The following is a 15,794-nucleotide window of genomic DNA, read 5'->3' as shown; positions in this document are numbered from 1 at the left end:
GTCCCAGCAGCAGCCGTGAAGGAAGAATGACTGGGAAGCACATGGTGTGGTGATTTGCCTGCTCGTGAATAAAGACTAAACTGCAGCTTCTCAGCCCAGCCATGTGTCCCTGTCTCTGTCTACCGTTGCGATGCTAGCCCAGCCTGCTGGAGCTCCGAACTTTAACAACATAGAAGTAAAATGAATCAGAAGAAGAAAGATAATAAAACTTTCTGGATAATCTTATGTGTGATACTCTTATGTGTGATATAAAGAAACAAAGCCAAGTGGAAAGCTTATGAGCAGTGAAGCAGGGATGCTGGTGTCTCTCTCTCTTTTTTTCTTCTCTGTCTCCCTATACCCTCTCAATTTCTTTCTGTTTATTCAATAATAAATAAATAAAATTTCTTTTTTTTTGTTTGTTTGTTTAATTCTGTCAGTTTCCTTGCTTTGTTTCTTAAAAAAAACAAAACAAACAAACAAAAAACTATGCTGGAAGGGTATTCTCACTTGGTGGTGGGCATGGTGTGACAATGTATTTTTTAATTGAAGTTACACTGTTTTACAAAACTGTTGTGTTTAAGGACGCATGTTGTACCTCTTCAAAATATGTATTGACTAAGGAGAGAACTCATTTAGTAGAGTATGTGCTAACTCCAAGATTCATGCCCTAGCACCACATGGGGATATGGCTGGAAGAGCATAACTCAATGGATGGTGGATCAGTGCTCTGGTGTTTCTCTTTGGCCTCTTTATCTTTCATTTTATTGCTCAATTCCAATCTCTCTAAAATAGAAAATTAAAAAATTGGCCTGTATGTGTGTTTTCATACCACACTCACCACCAAAATGCCAATATCACTTCATCACATACCTTTGGCATTTCCAATTTGGCAACCTCAGCTCTGCAGATATAAAGTAGGCTTTTATTTATCTATTTATTTACTTATTTATTTCCAAACTTTTTTATTGATTTAATAAAGATTGATAAGAATGTAGGATAAAAGAGTTACAATATCACATAATTCCTACTATCAGAGTTCTGTATCCCATACCCTTCATTGGAAGCTTTCCTATTGTTTATCCCTCTGGGAGTATGGATCCAGAATCATGATAGGGTGCAGAAGGTGGAAGATCTGGCTTCTGTACTTGCTTCTCTGCAGGAACTGGGTGTTGGCAGGTCAATCCATATTCCTAGGTTGTCTGTGTCTTTCCCTGGGGTAGGGCTCTGAGGAGATGGGGTTCCAGGACACATCGGCGAGGTTGTCTGCCAAGGGACATTAGGTTGGTAACATCTGCAACTTGGTTGCTAAAAAGCATTAAGATATAAAGCAGAACAAATTGTTTAGTAATCAGGAATGTAAAGGTAAGAATAGAGCAAATGACATTTGGGACCTCTATTTTGGAAAAAGCTAGGAAATCTGTTTTAAATATTTTCAAGGGGCTCATGACTTTCCAGGACCCTCGTCAGGGAACCCTGGAATTCCCACATAGATATGATAGGCATAGGCCTCTAACAAATCCCTCTTTCCACCGTCACTGGTCCTCTCCATCAGAAACCACATCATAAGCCCTCTAGTGGGCCTTTAAGGAGCTTGCCCTCAATGTAGAACAACAATGGACTGCCCCACTCTCCAAAGGAGGCTGTGTCAAAGTACTCTGCCACTCAAGGAAGACTGGTCCTGAAATGACTGCAACCTAGAATGTTCCTAGCTATGTCCATGGAATGTGAGCTCAGACCTACAGGGATGCAGAGGTTACACAGGCTCCTGTCCTGAGTGTGAATAGACAAGGGCCCCAGATCAAATTGGTGGGACCTATAGTTAATATACTTTCCCTGTATTTGGGAGCTACTCTCTGCCTTGATTCATATTCTAATCCTGCTTCTAACTCTGACACCATCTCTCCAGACAATAACTTTAGCCCACCAGCATGTTAGCTGTTGGTCTCAGGAAAAAATTAATAAAATCATAGGCCTCTTGAATTGTTTATGTATTTATTTATTTTTACTTTGCCACTTCCTTTACTTTGTTTCTTTAGCTCTTTCATACAAGTGAGTCCATCTGGTAGATAACTATCTTCCTCCTGCTGGTGTATATTTTGAAGAGGCAAAAATTTGTGTCACTAAAACACAGGCTTGTAAACTATTACATCAGTTACAAAAATAGAGTAAGAACAAGAAGTCAGGACTCGGGCCACCAAGAATAATAGATAAAGAATCAATAAACAGACAGTGGTTATAAAAGACTGGAGAATCTGAAACACTTGTTGAACAGGAAAAAAAAGAAAAGGAGATTATAATAGTTTAAGAAGAGAAGGGCAGCAAGTCAGGACAAAGAGCACACAGGAAATAAGGGCTGGGGTTAAGAAAAGCAGCACAACAAAGGAAAAGATCAGGAAAATTGTGGGGTTTCACTGTTACAAAACATAGCAATGGAAATATACAGACAACACACACACACACACACACACACACACACACACACACACACACACACCCTTTATATGTTTCCTACTTCCAACAAGAAGGCAGACAGCTAGTTTCAAGATGGAGGCAACTGGTGCTAGAGGTAGGAAACACGGAAGCTCACTTGGCTGCAAGGAAAAGCATCAGAAATGAGGATTACTTGGGAATTCTGCTGGAAAGATTTAAAAATATCCGTAAATAGGATAAGGAAGATAGTGAAAAGATGCTAAATATTCTATCACAAGTTGATTCTGTGACTGTGATTGTGACAGGCTTGTGGAATTGATAGTAACTTGCTACAGGAAATAACAATATCTAAGTAAATTTAAATATTTTGCTTATGGTCAGCCAGCTAGCTGATCTGTTAGAATTAGGTATATGTAATGGCAATGTAAGGATAAAAGCCACTTTCTACTGTGATTGTAGTTATGATTGTGTGGCACATTAAAAATGAAAGTTCAACATATTCATACATTTGGAGTCAAAACAAGATTTTGACAAAAGTGTAATTATGGTAGTGGAATTAGCTGGGAGAAATCAGATGGACAGTGGTAAAACAGAGTCCAGTGATACTAAGTTGTAAAGATAAGAAGGATTTCCCTTGGCTAGATTCTTTTTTTGGACCCCCATTTATTCTAAAGTATTATATTCCCTCAATCTAATAAAATTGCTATGGCATTATTCTCCCTGATAATTAAAACATTCTGTTACACACACACACACACACACACACATTTGATTACTAATCGTCCTTAGCAACAAAATTAATGATATTTAAATTTGATTTGAGAATCATCATGTACATTTGATCTACTTACTACGTTTAACATATTTTTAAAATTTTTTATTTATAAAAAGGAAACACTGACAAAACCATAGCATAAGAGGGGTACAAGTCCACACAATTGCCACCACTAAAACTCCTTATCCCATCCCTTCCCCTGATAGTTTTCCTATTCTTTATTCTTCTAAGAGTATAAACCCAGGGTCAATATGGGGTACAGAAGGTGGAAGATCTGACTTCTCTAATTGCTTCTCCACTGAACATGGACATTGGCAGGTCGAACCATACTCCCAGCCTCTCTCTTTCCCTAACTTATTCTTTAAATTAATTATTTAATTTGATAAAGACAAGGAGATAGAGAAAGACACTTGTAGCACTGCTACTTTACCTGTAGTGGAGCTTCCTCCTGCAGGTGGGGATGGTAGATTTAAACCTGGTCCTGCACACGGTATTATGCACACATAATCCTGTGCACCACCATCTGCTACCTCTTAACATATTATAGTTTAGATGTCTGTAGTTGCTTCTCACTGAATATCCAAAATAAATGCCTATAAAATAGATACTTAGTGGTGCTTTGGGACTAGTGCAGTTCCTTCTGATATTCCCATATTTAAACAAAGTTAAGTGTTTAGTTAGACTATTTTTCTTTCACTATAGAAATATTATCCTAAATACCCACATATACTTGTCCATCTTTGTTAATTGAGTGTGGAATGTTAATTGTTCTTTAACTTTAATCATACATCAGTCTTTTTTCAGATAAATGGTACATGTTTAAATGAATATACTTTTCTTTTAAATAAACTATAGCTCTATTACAAGTAAATAAGTTATTAAGATATAGTTGTGCATTGTTTTCTGAGAAACAGTAAAGTATACTGAGACAACTTCTTTTTTTAATTTTTTTTATTTAAGAAAGGATTAATTAACAAAACCATAGGGTAGGAGGGGTACAACTCCACACAATTCCCACCACCCAATCTCCATATCCCATCCCCTCCCCTGATAGTTTTCCCATTCTCTATCCCTCTGGGAGCATGGATCCAGGGTCATTGAGGGTTGCAGAAGGTGGAAGGGCTGGCTTCTGTAATTGCTTCCCCACTGAACATGGGCATTGAATGGTCAGTCTATACTCCCAGTCTGCCTCTCTCTTTCCCTAGTAGGGTGTGTCTCTGGGGAAGCTGAGCTCCAGGACACATTGGTGGGGTCTTCAATCCAGGCAAGCCTGGCTAGCATCCTGATGGCATCTGGAACCTGGTGATTGAAAAGAGAGTTAACATGCGAAGCCAAACAAATTGTTGAGCAATCATGGACCCAAAGCTTGGAATAGTGGAGGGAAGTGTTACGGAGGTACTCACTGCAAACTCTAGTGTACTTCTGCTTTCAGGTATATATTTTGCAGTAGTTTATGGATACATGTGAACGTATGCTCTCTCTCACAGAAACTGGTGTATATCTAGGTTTTGGGACTTTGTTAAAAAGTGAACCACCTGAGATGAAATTAGAGTGTACTATAAAAGGAAGGTCTCACCCGAGTAATGAAGCTGAAGGGTTGTCATTCCACACATGAAGTCTCTGGACACAGTCTGAGGTGAAGCATGTTGAGGTGGCAATCATTGTGACTGAGACAACTTCTAATATACTTTCATATTTTCACATTCTGACTTTCAGTCTGTCATGTACATGGAAAAATCAATTTAGACCATTTTGAAGCAGCATTTTGTAAAAGCGAAGAGTTTGCAATCTTGCTTTTAGTTTAAAATGTCAATTTTTCCAAATCCTGAAAGAATTTTGAGTGCTGAGGTTATAATTTAATAATTCTTGATATTTCTCAGTGAAGCATAAGACAGTTGGTGAAGATAAAAGGTTAATCCCATTCAAAGAAGCAATTGTGTTCTACTGAGAAAACTGAATAAACAACAGCACAGTGTATAGTACAGAAATTATCACATGTATGTGTTTTAGCATATTTATATGAAATTATTAATTAATTAATTATCCAGAAAAGCCATTTATAAAGTATTTTAGTAATATATTCAAATTATTTATCATTAGTTAATGCACCTGCTAGAATAGTATGTAATAAATCAGACTATAGGAAAGTATGATAGTTAAATATCCACATACTTTATAAAGAATCAATATCACAGAACTACTAAAATTTCCAATATTTAAGTAAAATGGGAGCTATTAATGCATTTGTATTATTTTAATGTTTTAGAGTATTTACTTGCTGTATAGTACATTACAGATAGTTGCAAATGCAAAATAAATGGAGCTATTGCAGTTTAGAATTTAAAGATCATTTCTTGTGTAATAGCACAGACTAGTGGCCATTTTCCACAATAAATATTTGCTTTATTCTTGAACATGTTATCTGAAGTAGTAACATGTTTATATTATGAAATCTCAGATACATTACATATTTAAGTAGAGATTACAATACATTATATATTTTATGAACACTATGAGTAACTCAACTAGTTCTGGAATCTTGAGACTAATTGCCAATCTCTGAACTTCAATATTCTAATCAATAAATTGAGTTTAATATTAATGTTTAATATTAATTGAGTTTAATATTAATTGAGTTTAATATTAATGATGTAATAGGGAAAAGGCCAAATGTGATATTATAAATATGGAGAAATGCAAAACAATAGCCAGTCACTTAGGTATTTAATACCAGAGTCTGATTTTGTACTTGTGACTGTGTTATTTAAATGTTTATTCGCCTACTTTTTATGTGGAAAGATGATAAGATCAACCAATCTTGATTCCAATTTTGCACCCCAAAACATATTTTTTTAAATTTGGAGACAATGTAAAAGTTTATATAAAATAATTATGATATATTGTTCATTTACTTTAGTGGAACCTGACCTTGAAATGTGAGATTTAACACTCCAATACCCTTTCTTTCTTCCTTCCTTTCTCTCTTTCATTCATTCATTCATTCTTTCTTTCTTAGAAAGTAGAGAGGGGGGGGTCAGTCTACCTTTGCTTACCACAGTCCCCTGTGGTATTGGGGCTTGAGCCTGGGCCATGGAAAGACATTTACTCTACCCAGTGAACTCTTTGTCCTTATAACACATGTATTAAATATAAAGAGAAAAGTTTAGTATTTTAGTTTACTATCTTCTATACTTTGATGATCTATTATGTCTTTTTTTTGTGACTCAAGTGCAAATGAATATTATAAGAAAAAATCTCTTAGATACTATTCTGTTACTCCTGTGAGCATACAAAATCAATTATAAGGGAACTCTGTTTCCTTTAGTTTCATAATTGTAATGCATTATAGCTTTCTTCAAAAGTAAATAATAGTGAAACAAGAAAGAATATGCCCTGTTGCAATGGTAATGCAAGATATTCCTCAACCTGCTTGCTTCTATGTCAAGGCCTTTTTCTGGGACCAAAGAAATAGTTTGTGAATTGGACATGATTTTGAGATGTGGGTTCCCCAGATTTAATCCCCATCACCATGTAGGAAGTGCTATGACACAGAAGGAAACTCCAATTCTGTGTTATATCACCTTTTCCATTTTTCATCCTGTTTCCCCCATATGAATAGAAATAGAGGCTGGGAATGATTAAGGTAATCATGTATGAGGCCATAGTTTACAGGGAAAAAAATAAAAATTCATTCTCAGTGGAGGATGGGGCTTTAAATACTTGCTACAGATTCTGATTTTATATCAGTATGTTACAAAGCATAAAAAAATAGGCAGTACTCAAAAAAGAAGAATTAATTTAACTCATATTGTTAGTTTATTATCAGGATATTTGTTCTGGAACCGCAATTTATTATGCATGATTACTCATTTAGATATATACCTTACTAAAGAATATCCATCCATAGAATTTTAGATGTGGGTGGACAGGCCTTATATTCCTTATTTAGACTGTCTTTTTAAAAACATATTTGGCATTGTCTTTTTGTGTCATATTCATCTTGAATTAAGAACCATCAGTTCCCCATTTGGGTTGCATAATAAATCACTTTGAATTATAGGTGTAAGCTACAAAACACATCAGAAAAATACATAAAACTTTATGTATTTTCATAAAGTGCATAAAATTTAATTATTTTATTTATATTTCATTTTATTTTTATTTATGTATTTTATTTTATGTACATAAAAAAATTTTAAATTTTAGAAAGCCTATAGGAATTCCAAAGGTAACTTTCAAACTCCCATAGGAGTTCTTTGAGATTAATGTTCCAATCCACATAGCTGATTATCTGTTTTGTTTTGTTTTATTTTGTTTGCATTATTCACCACAGATAAATGTAGACTTTGCAAGATAATTTTGTGGTTGGTGTCTAGCCTTTGCCTAAAAATAACCCTGATCTTTAAATCAAACAGTTTGTTACCTTTCAAACCCAGTGTTTTGAGTCATTTTTGCTTTGTGAATATTAGTACACTAATTTGACATATTAATTATAGGTTATCATGCAAAACTAATATGACATCAACTTTAGTAGAGAAACAATAGCAAAATTCATATTTTCTTTAATCATCAATCAGAATATATTTTATTTTGTGTGGTTTTGTATTCTTTGAGCTCTGTGCTACCCCTGAAATAATCTGTCCTTCCAGTGTTATGCATAGATAATTGAAGCTCAGAAATATTCAGTAAGTGCTAACATTTGGTACATGCCATAAATGGAATTAGTATTCAAGAATTCTCAGTGCAACTTTGCTTTAACCTTTCGTCACTCTTCAACTATTCAGTGGTACTCATATTAAGGAATTAAAAGATATTTGCAGGAAAATACAAGGAAAAGCAAAGAACTCAGAATTTTATGCTGTTTGTAATAAAATATTGTCAAAATTGTAAGTGTGGTGGGTGGAAGTCTGTCATTTAGACTGACTTGAATAGAATTGGAGAGAAAAACTATATTTATTTCAGAGTTGATACCAAGTTGAGGATACCAAAGTGACCCTTAGTCTTTTTTAAATTCTCCTTCATCTGGGTTATTTTCTTTTTTTAAAAAAAATAATGATTTATAAAATGACAAGATAACAGGGGTGCAGCAACTCCACACTGTTCTTACACCCAGAATTCTGAATCCCCATTCCCTCCATGTAAGCTACAGTTAATGTTATCATCACATTATTTGGTAATTGGGTTAACTTTGAAAAGTCCTTTTGTTAGGGTTTGCTGTACAGTACCCAGTATCTTGTATATAGCTGTGCTATTGGTTGCTTCTCATCTACTTGGTCTAGGCTTTTGAGAGAGTCTGCATATCAATTACTCAGCCTATATATTGAAAAGATTCAGTTTGTGTTTTGAAAAACTTCGAGACATACAATTAATTTTCCCCCTCTCGTATTAATTAACTAGTGATTTATATGACTACATTTTACTAGGAGTGTACATAAACACCATTGACAGCTGATTTCTATGTTTCTCTAGTGGGGCAGGGCAGATGTGAGGTTTCAGGACATATTGGTTAGTTAATCTGCTCTGGGTTGTTTTCTACTGGTTCTCAGTTCTCTACATTTACTTTCTGCAAACAACTCCATTTCTTTCAGTCTTTTTATCAGTATTACCATATTAAAAGTCCTACTTAAAAGTGCCTGCATGTTTGTAAGAATGAGAACATAATATATCAGGGGAAAGTGCTGAAGAAGAAATTCCAACCTAGAGCAAGAATAATGATGTTCTGGCTTGTCATGCGGAGGATATGGATACATAGCTTCCTTTTTTGCAGCTGTATTGGGCTATTTTAGCTAAATTGGCAATCTATAGTATTTTAACAGCTTTCATTTAATAGGTTAATCGACTTTGAGGATAAATCACTGTGTCTTCTCTTTCTCCATGCATCTTTATACTGATTCCTCACAACTGCACAACATTGGAAAAGAAATTGGATAATCTTTAAATTACTCACAGAGAAATAACCCCTGTGACAGCTGAGTAGGTGAAAAGAGGGTTAAATTCACTCTTATCCTTTATATGCCTACGGGGCCTTATTTGCTGGTGTTTAAATCTCTGGAAAAAAGCAGTAGGAAGTTTAAAGTATTTTGCTTCCTCGGCTTCTATGTTCCCATGGGGGCACTGCCCTATTTCTTACCATTATTCATTGTCGTTCTGCTTCTAAATAGCAATACTTCTGAGGATGATTGTGCAATACTGCGGATGTTGCTTTATTTAAGCTAGGAAACATTCCAGAAATGCTGTCACTGAAGATGTGCTTCTAAGAAGGATGCTATTTTTCCATGAGCAGATGAGATCATACATTATATTTAGGATTTGTTGGGAAGGCAACTGTTAATAGATTATAGTCTGGAGCTAAACTTTGTATTTAAGTTACACTAACTTTGAGAAATAACAACTTTTTTTTTTAGGTGACAGTATTTCTTTAAATGCTTAATCATTTAATACTGTAGATGTCTCAAAAATAAGTATAATATTTGCTAAAATTAAAACCATTAGGAAAATATTTGTAATTGTGACACAGACTGCTTAGATTTTTAAAGTTGTTTCTTGCTCTTATTAAATCTGAGATGAAGTCCTGTCGAGCTTCAGTTGCAACAAAATAGTCAGGATAATTTTTTCTCTATTTCCACCTTTAAGTTTGTACATTTAAATGAATGACTTTAAATCACTTTTTCCAAAATATGAAAAGCTTATTTTAGTAGGCCGGTTCCTTAAAAGGTGGGTAGTTGATGTACTAAGGAAACTATTTTCTATAACTATGATCGAAAAAAGTTTCTTTTGTCTACAGTCCCTAAAACTTAATATCATATATATATATATATTTATAAAATATATATATGTATATATGTGTATATATATATATATATATTTTACTTCAGACTATTCAAAGTTCATGTTGAAAACTCTACCGTTATCATCACAGTCTTTCATGTAGCTTTATACTGTTAAAAAACAGACCTATATATTTCTCAGGGTATACTTTTTGTGTGTGGGTTTGAAAAAATAAAGTAACATTTAAATAGTTACTTTTAAAATCAATTTTCTTTCACTAGTTGCATAATGTGTTTTTGTGATTTGCTTTTTATGGAACTACCATACTTTTTAATTCTTGCTTTTCAAAACATTAGAATGCATTTACTTTAGAGAAATGAAAAACATCTTAAAATGTATCACTCTTCAAATCAACAAATAGAAATTGTGAAAGAAAAACAATCTCACCCGCATTACAGCAAATTTGGTGAGCAATAAGGTGGGGTTTTACAGTAATAGCTTTTTAGAAAATCATCTAATTTTCAAATAGTGTTTACCACACTTTTGCGAAACTGAGATGGGAGAATAAATCTCAGTTTGCTCAAATGCCTTTAAAAGTGCGGTCTATTGGGATTCGGGGGGAGGGGAGGCAGCACAGCGTTTAAGCACATATGGCGCAAAGCTCAGGGACCTGTGTAAGGATACTGGTTCGAGCCCCCGGCTCCCCACTTGCAAGGGAGTTGCTTCACATCCTCACTTGCAGGGGAGTTGCTTCACAATCAGTGAAGCAGGTCTGCAGGTATCTATCTTTCTCTCCCCCTCTCTGTCTCCCCTCCTCCATTTCTCTCTGTCCTATCCAACTATGACGACATCAACAACAACAATAATAATGAAATAAACAGTGAAATAACAAGGGCAACAAAAGGGAATAAATAAATATTTTTTAAAAAGTGTGGTCTATTAGTGCTCAGTTTATTTTTGCATTTAGTAGCCTTTTGATACATTATTTACCCTATCTTTTTCTTATTTCATCTTTTTAAGATCTTATTTAAAAGTCTTGATTGGGAGGAAAAAATTTTTAAGTCATCATAATTTAACTACACTGATTCAGAAAGACTTTAAATATGTGTTTCCCACAGATAAGTCTGTTAAAACCAATTTGTAACCTCTGGTTGCTTAGGAGGTTCTCCCAACAACTAATAAATCTAGGCAGTAATTGGATTCCACATTCAGGGTAGTGATGAGGGAGTAATGATTTGACTGCTTGTCTAATTGGAATGCCCTATTAGGTATATCTAAAATGTTTTGGTCAATTCTTGAAAGCTAGTTATTAAAATTTATGTCCAGCATACATAAAAAAAGAAGTGAATGTTTTTAATTCAGTACAACAGATTTGCAACAAAACGAGATGGCTTTGGATTTTCTGATAAATAGCATTACATTGGTGCATTCATTTTTTATTGGTCCTTAGGAAAGATAAAAGCTTAATTATCTGATATTTTCCTCCAGTTTGAGCTCATCTTCCTGGTGATCACAAAAATCAGCCAACCAGCCAACCAACCAAACAAACAAACAAAAACAAAATAGCTGCTCCCCCCTCTTTCTTTTCTATTTCAGATATATCAGTATGGCATGTGAAGATCTCGCATTCTGTGAGGGGTCTCTTTTGTTTGTGTGATAGATTCTTTGGCTATGCAGAAGCTTTTCAATTAGATATAGTACCATTGATTTGTTTTTGTTTTAGTTTTCCTTGCAATTGGGTTTGTATCACCAAAGATGTCTTTGAGATGTAGGTGGGAAAGTGTTCCACCAATCTTTTCTTCTAAGTATTTGATAGTTTCTGGTCTGACATCTAGGTCCTTGATTCATTTGAAGTTGGCTTTTGTTTCTGGTGAGATAAAGTGGTTCAGTTTCATTCATCTGCTTGTTTCAACCCAATTTTCTCAGCACCATTAATTGAAGAGAGCCTCCTTCCTCCATTTAATACTTTGGGCCCCCTTATCAAAGATTAGATGTCCATAGGTGTGGGGGTTTAGTTCTGGGCTTTCAGTTCCGTTTCACTGGTCTGTGTGCCTATTTTTGTTCCAGTACCAGGCTGTCTTGATGATGATGGCCTTATAATATAGTTTGAGATCTGGGAGTGTTGTGCCTCCATTTCTGTTTCTTTTCCTTAAGATAGTTTTGGTGATTCTAGGTGTCTTAAGTTCCAAATAAATGATTGTAATTTTTGTTCTATTCTCTTAAATAAGCTTGGTGGAACTTTTAAAGGTATTACATTAAATTTGTATATGGCTCTGGGAAGAATATTAATTTTGATGATATTAATTCTTCCTATCCATGAGTATAGGATGTTTTTCCGTTTCTTAGTATCATTTTCTATTTCCTTGAATAGTGACTCATAGTTTTCAGTATACAAGTCTTCCACTTCTTTGGTCAGCTTTATTCTTAGGTATTTTACTGATTTTGCTAAAACGGTGAATGGGAGTGACTTCTAGACGTCCTCTTCTTCAGATTTAGTGTTTGCATAAAGAAATGCCACTGATTTCTGTATATTGATTTTGTAGCCTGACACCTTGCTATATTGCCTAATAACTTCCAGTAGTTTTCTGCTGGATTCTTTAGGTTTTTCCATATGTACTATTGTATCATCTGCAAATAGTGAGAGCTTCACTTCTTCCCTTCCAATCTGTATTCCCTTGATTTATTTCTGTTGCCTGATTGCTATCGCAAGAAATTCCAATACTATGTTGAAAAGTAATGGTGACAATGGACAGCCCAGTCTAGTCCCTGATCTGAAGAGGAATGCTTTCAACTTCTGTCCATTGAGTATGATGTTGGCTGTAGGTTTGCTATATATGGACTCCAATATCTTGAGGAGTTTCCTGTCTATTCCCATTTTTTGCAGTGTTTTGAGCATGAATGGATGTTGGATTTTGTCAAAGGCATCTATTGAGATAATCATGTGGTTTTTGGTTTTGCTTTTATTGATGTGGTGAATGACATTGATTGACTTACGTATGTTGAACCAGACTTGAATTCCTGGGATAAATCCCACTTGGTCATGATAAACAATCTATTTGATATACTGCTGTATCCTGTTGGCCAGGATCTTGTTCAATATTTTGGCATCTATGATTATGTTTCTCAGAGACATTGGTATGGCATAAATTTTTAGTTCTGCTTTTATCAGATGTTGCTTTACTCTCTAAAATGTGCATATGTTAGAAAAAAAAGGTTTATCAGGAAATGTACAGTTTTTTTCATTAAAAAATCAAAATGATGTTTACTTGTTAAAGATCTGATTTTGCTAGTAATAATATAAAACTTTTTGCAGTGTTCAAGAACAGAATGATGACAATATAGACCACATTTTAAAACTTTTAAAATTTCACTTAATATTAAATAATGCAATGTAAAATCTAAGTAATGTTTAAAAAAGTATTTAACAGTGTTTAATACTATATGAATATATAGAAAGAAATGCACTATGAATCTGCTGCTCCTAGAAGCCATTTTTCCCATTTTGTTGCCCTTTTTGTTGCCCTTGCTGTTGTTATTATTGCCATCACTTTTGTTGTTGTTGTACAGGACAGAGAAAAATTGAGAGATAAGGGGAAGACAGAGAAGGGGAGAGAAAGATGGACACCTGCAGATCTGCTTCACCTCTTGTGAAGAGACCCCTCTGCAGGAATCAGGGGCTCTAAGTGGGATCCTTGTGTGGGTCCTTGCTATTGGTGCCATGAGTGCCTAACCCATGGCACTACCACCTGGCCCCCAGTAGGGAAGTTTTGAATGGAGGGGATGGGAACCAGAACTCTGGTGGAGGTAATTGTATGGAATTATACACCTATTATCTTACAATCTTGTAAATCAATATTAAATCACTAATAAAAATTGTGATATGTATACATGATAGAGTACTGCTCAGCTGTTACAAATGATGTCTTCACCTTTGAGTCATCTTGAATGGAACTAGAAAATAACATATTAATTGAGATAAGCCAAAAAAAAGAAGGACCGATACCAAGTGAAGGAAGAAGGAAGAAAGGAGGGGGAAGGAGGGGTATAAGAGAATTTTGAGGTTCTATGCATAATTAAATTATACTCATATCAATGATTGCACTGTCAAACATTAACTCAGGTATGCAGACTCAGGTATGCAGGTTCAAGACTCTACCAGTTGAACTATTGTCTTTCCCAAGCCTTAAATAATACATTTTAATGAATAAAATTGTGACTTAAGAACAGAAGTTGTGAGGGCAGAAGGAAGGAGGGGGAGAGAGGGGTGTGAGAGAATTTTGGGGTTCTATGCATAATGATATTGTACTCATATCAATGATTGTACTGTCAAGCATTAAGTCCCTCAATAAAAAATTGTTGGTGTATATGGAAAGAACATTTTGATCAGATTTATGAATCATGATGATTCATATAGGGGAGGGGGCTTCACCTGAGACAGAGGGAGAGCTAGAGGGCAAGAGACAAACCAGAGCACCACTCTGCACATTTGCTGGGAATCAATCAGGGAGACTCAGGTATGCAGGTTCAAGACTCTACCAGTTGAACTATTGTCTTTCCCAAGCCTTAAATAGTATGTTTTAATGAATAAAATTGTGCTTTAAGATAAGAAATTGGGAGGGCAGAGGAAAGAGCATAATGATTATGCAAGTAGGATTTCATCTCTGAGGTTCTGAGGGCTCAGGTTTAATTCCCAGCATTACTGCAAGCCAGAGCTGAGCAGTGCTCTGGTGTCTCTGTCTCTCTATCTCTCATTAAAATAAATAAATAAAATGTTAAAAAAGGAAAAGAAGATAGCTTTGTAGTTAGCTGATAAATCAATGTCTAAAGCATGATTCTTTAATTGACAAAAAAAATTTAAGGACTACATTTGCAAGTTATAATACATTGCATTGAGATATATCACTTTTTTTTTCTAATTTTTATTTATAAAATGGAAACTCTGACAAAAACCATAGGATAAGAGGGGTACAACTCTACACATTTCTCACCACCAGAACTCTGTATCCCATCCCTTCCCCTGATAGCTTTCCTATTCTTTATCCCTCTGGGAGTGTGGACCCAGGGTCATTATGAGGTACAGAAGGTGGAAGGTCTGGCTTCTGTAATTGCTTCCCCGCTGAACATGGGCATTGGCAGGTTGATCCATACTCCCAGCCTGTCTCTCTATTTCCCTAGTGGGGAAGGGCTCTGGGGAAGTGGGGCTCCAGGACACATTGATGGGGTCACCTGCCCAAGGAAGCTGGAATCAAACACTTTTTGATGCCATTATTTCTAAACATTAAGTGGTTGATTTCATCAAACTAATGGTGTCAATTTTTATTGATTTTTTTCCCCTTAGAAACTGACCTAGACTTATTATCATGTAGCTGCAAGAAAATGTGAACAAAATGTTTCTAATTTTTCCTTTCAGGGAAACCTTGAGGAGTTTGACACTTTTTATCCTCCAGCCATTGACTGTTTTGTGAAGCAAGGCTATACATAGAGGATATACATACGTAAGTTCCTTTCATTCTGTTTGTTCTTTTTTAAGTTCAGTTTGAGCATTTATTTAAAAAAAAAAGTGGTAGTGGGAGGGAAAGGTAAAGTCAGTGAGTTTTATCTTTCAAATTTTTGTGGCCAAGATCTCTTATTTCTATAGTTTATATCCCTTACCAATGACAAGCACTTCTCTGAAAGGCAACTACTGGCTGGTTTCACTTATATATGCCATATAAAAAACTAACACACTTGAACTTGAAAAAAAAAAGTAGTCAAATTTTTCTCTAAGATTTTGTGAAAACTATGCTAATTATCATGGGGGAGTGTGCGTAGTTTTGAACTATACCCCTGTAACCTTATG

The 15,794-nt window shown here is 35.1% G+C and overlaps 1 long non-coding RNA gene across 1 annotated transcript in view; it reads left to right on the top strand.

The window, feature by feature from the left end:
* The window catches only part of LOC132540733 (uncharacterized), a 698,115-nt gene extending 682,679 nt beyond the window's left edge, over positions 1–15,436 (top strand). The window contains exon 3 of the long non-coding RNA XR_009551891.1: positions 15,366–15,436. This is a non-coding gene — a long non-coding RNA (uncharacterized LOC132540733). The remainder of the gene's footprint in view (positions 1–15,365) is intronic.
* Positions 15,437–15,794: the final 358 nt, after the last annotated feature.

This window comes from Erinaceus europaeus, chromosome 10 (assembly GCF_950295315.1).
Source record: "Erinaceus europaeus chromosome 10, mEriEur2.1, whole genome shotgun sequence".
NCBI classification, from domain to species: domain Eukaryota; kingdom Metazoa; phylum Chordata; class Mammalia; order Eulipotyphla; family Erinaceidae; genus Erinaceus; species Erinaceus europaeus.
Note: the sequence above shows the minus strand (reverse complement) of the source record. Positions and strands in the feature narration are given on the sequence as shown.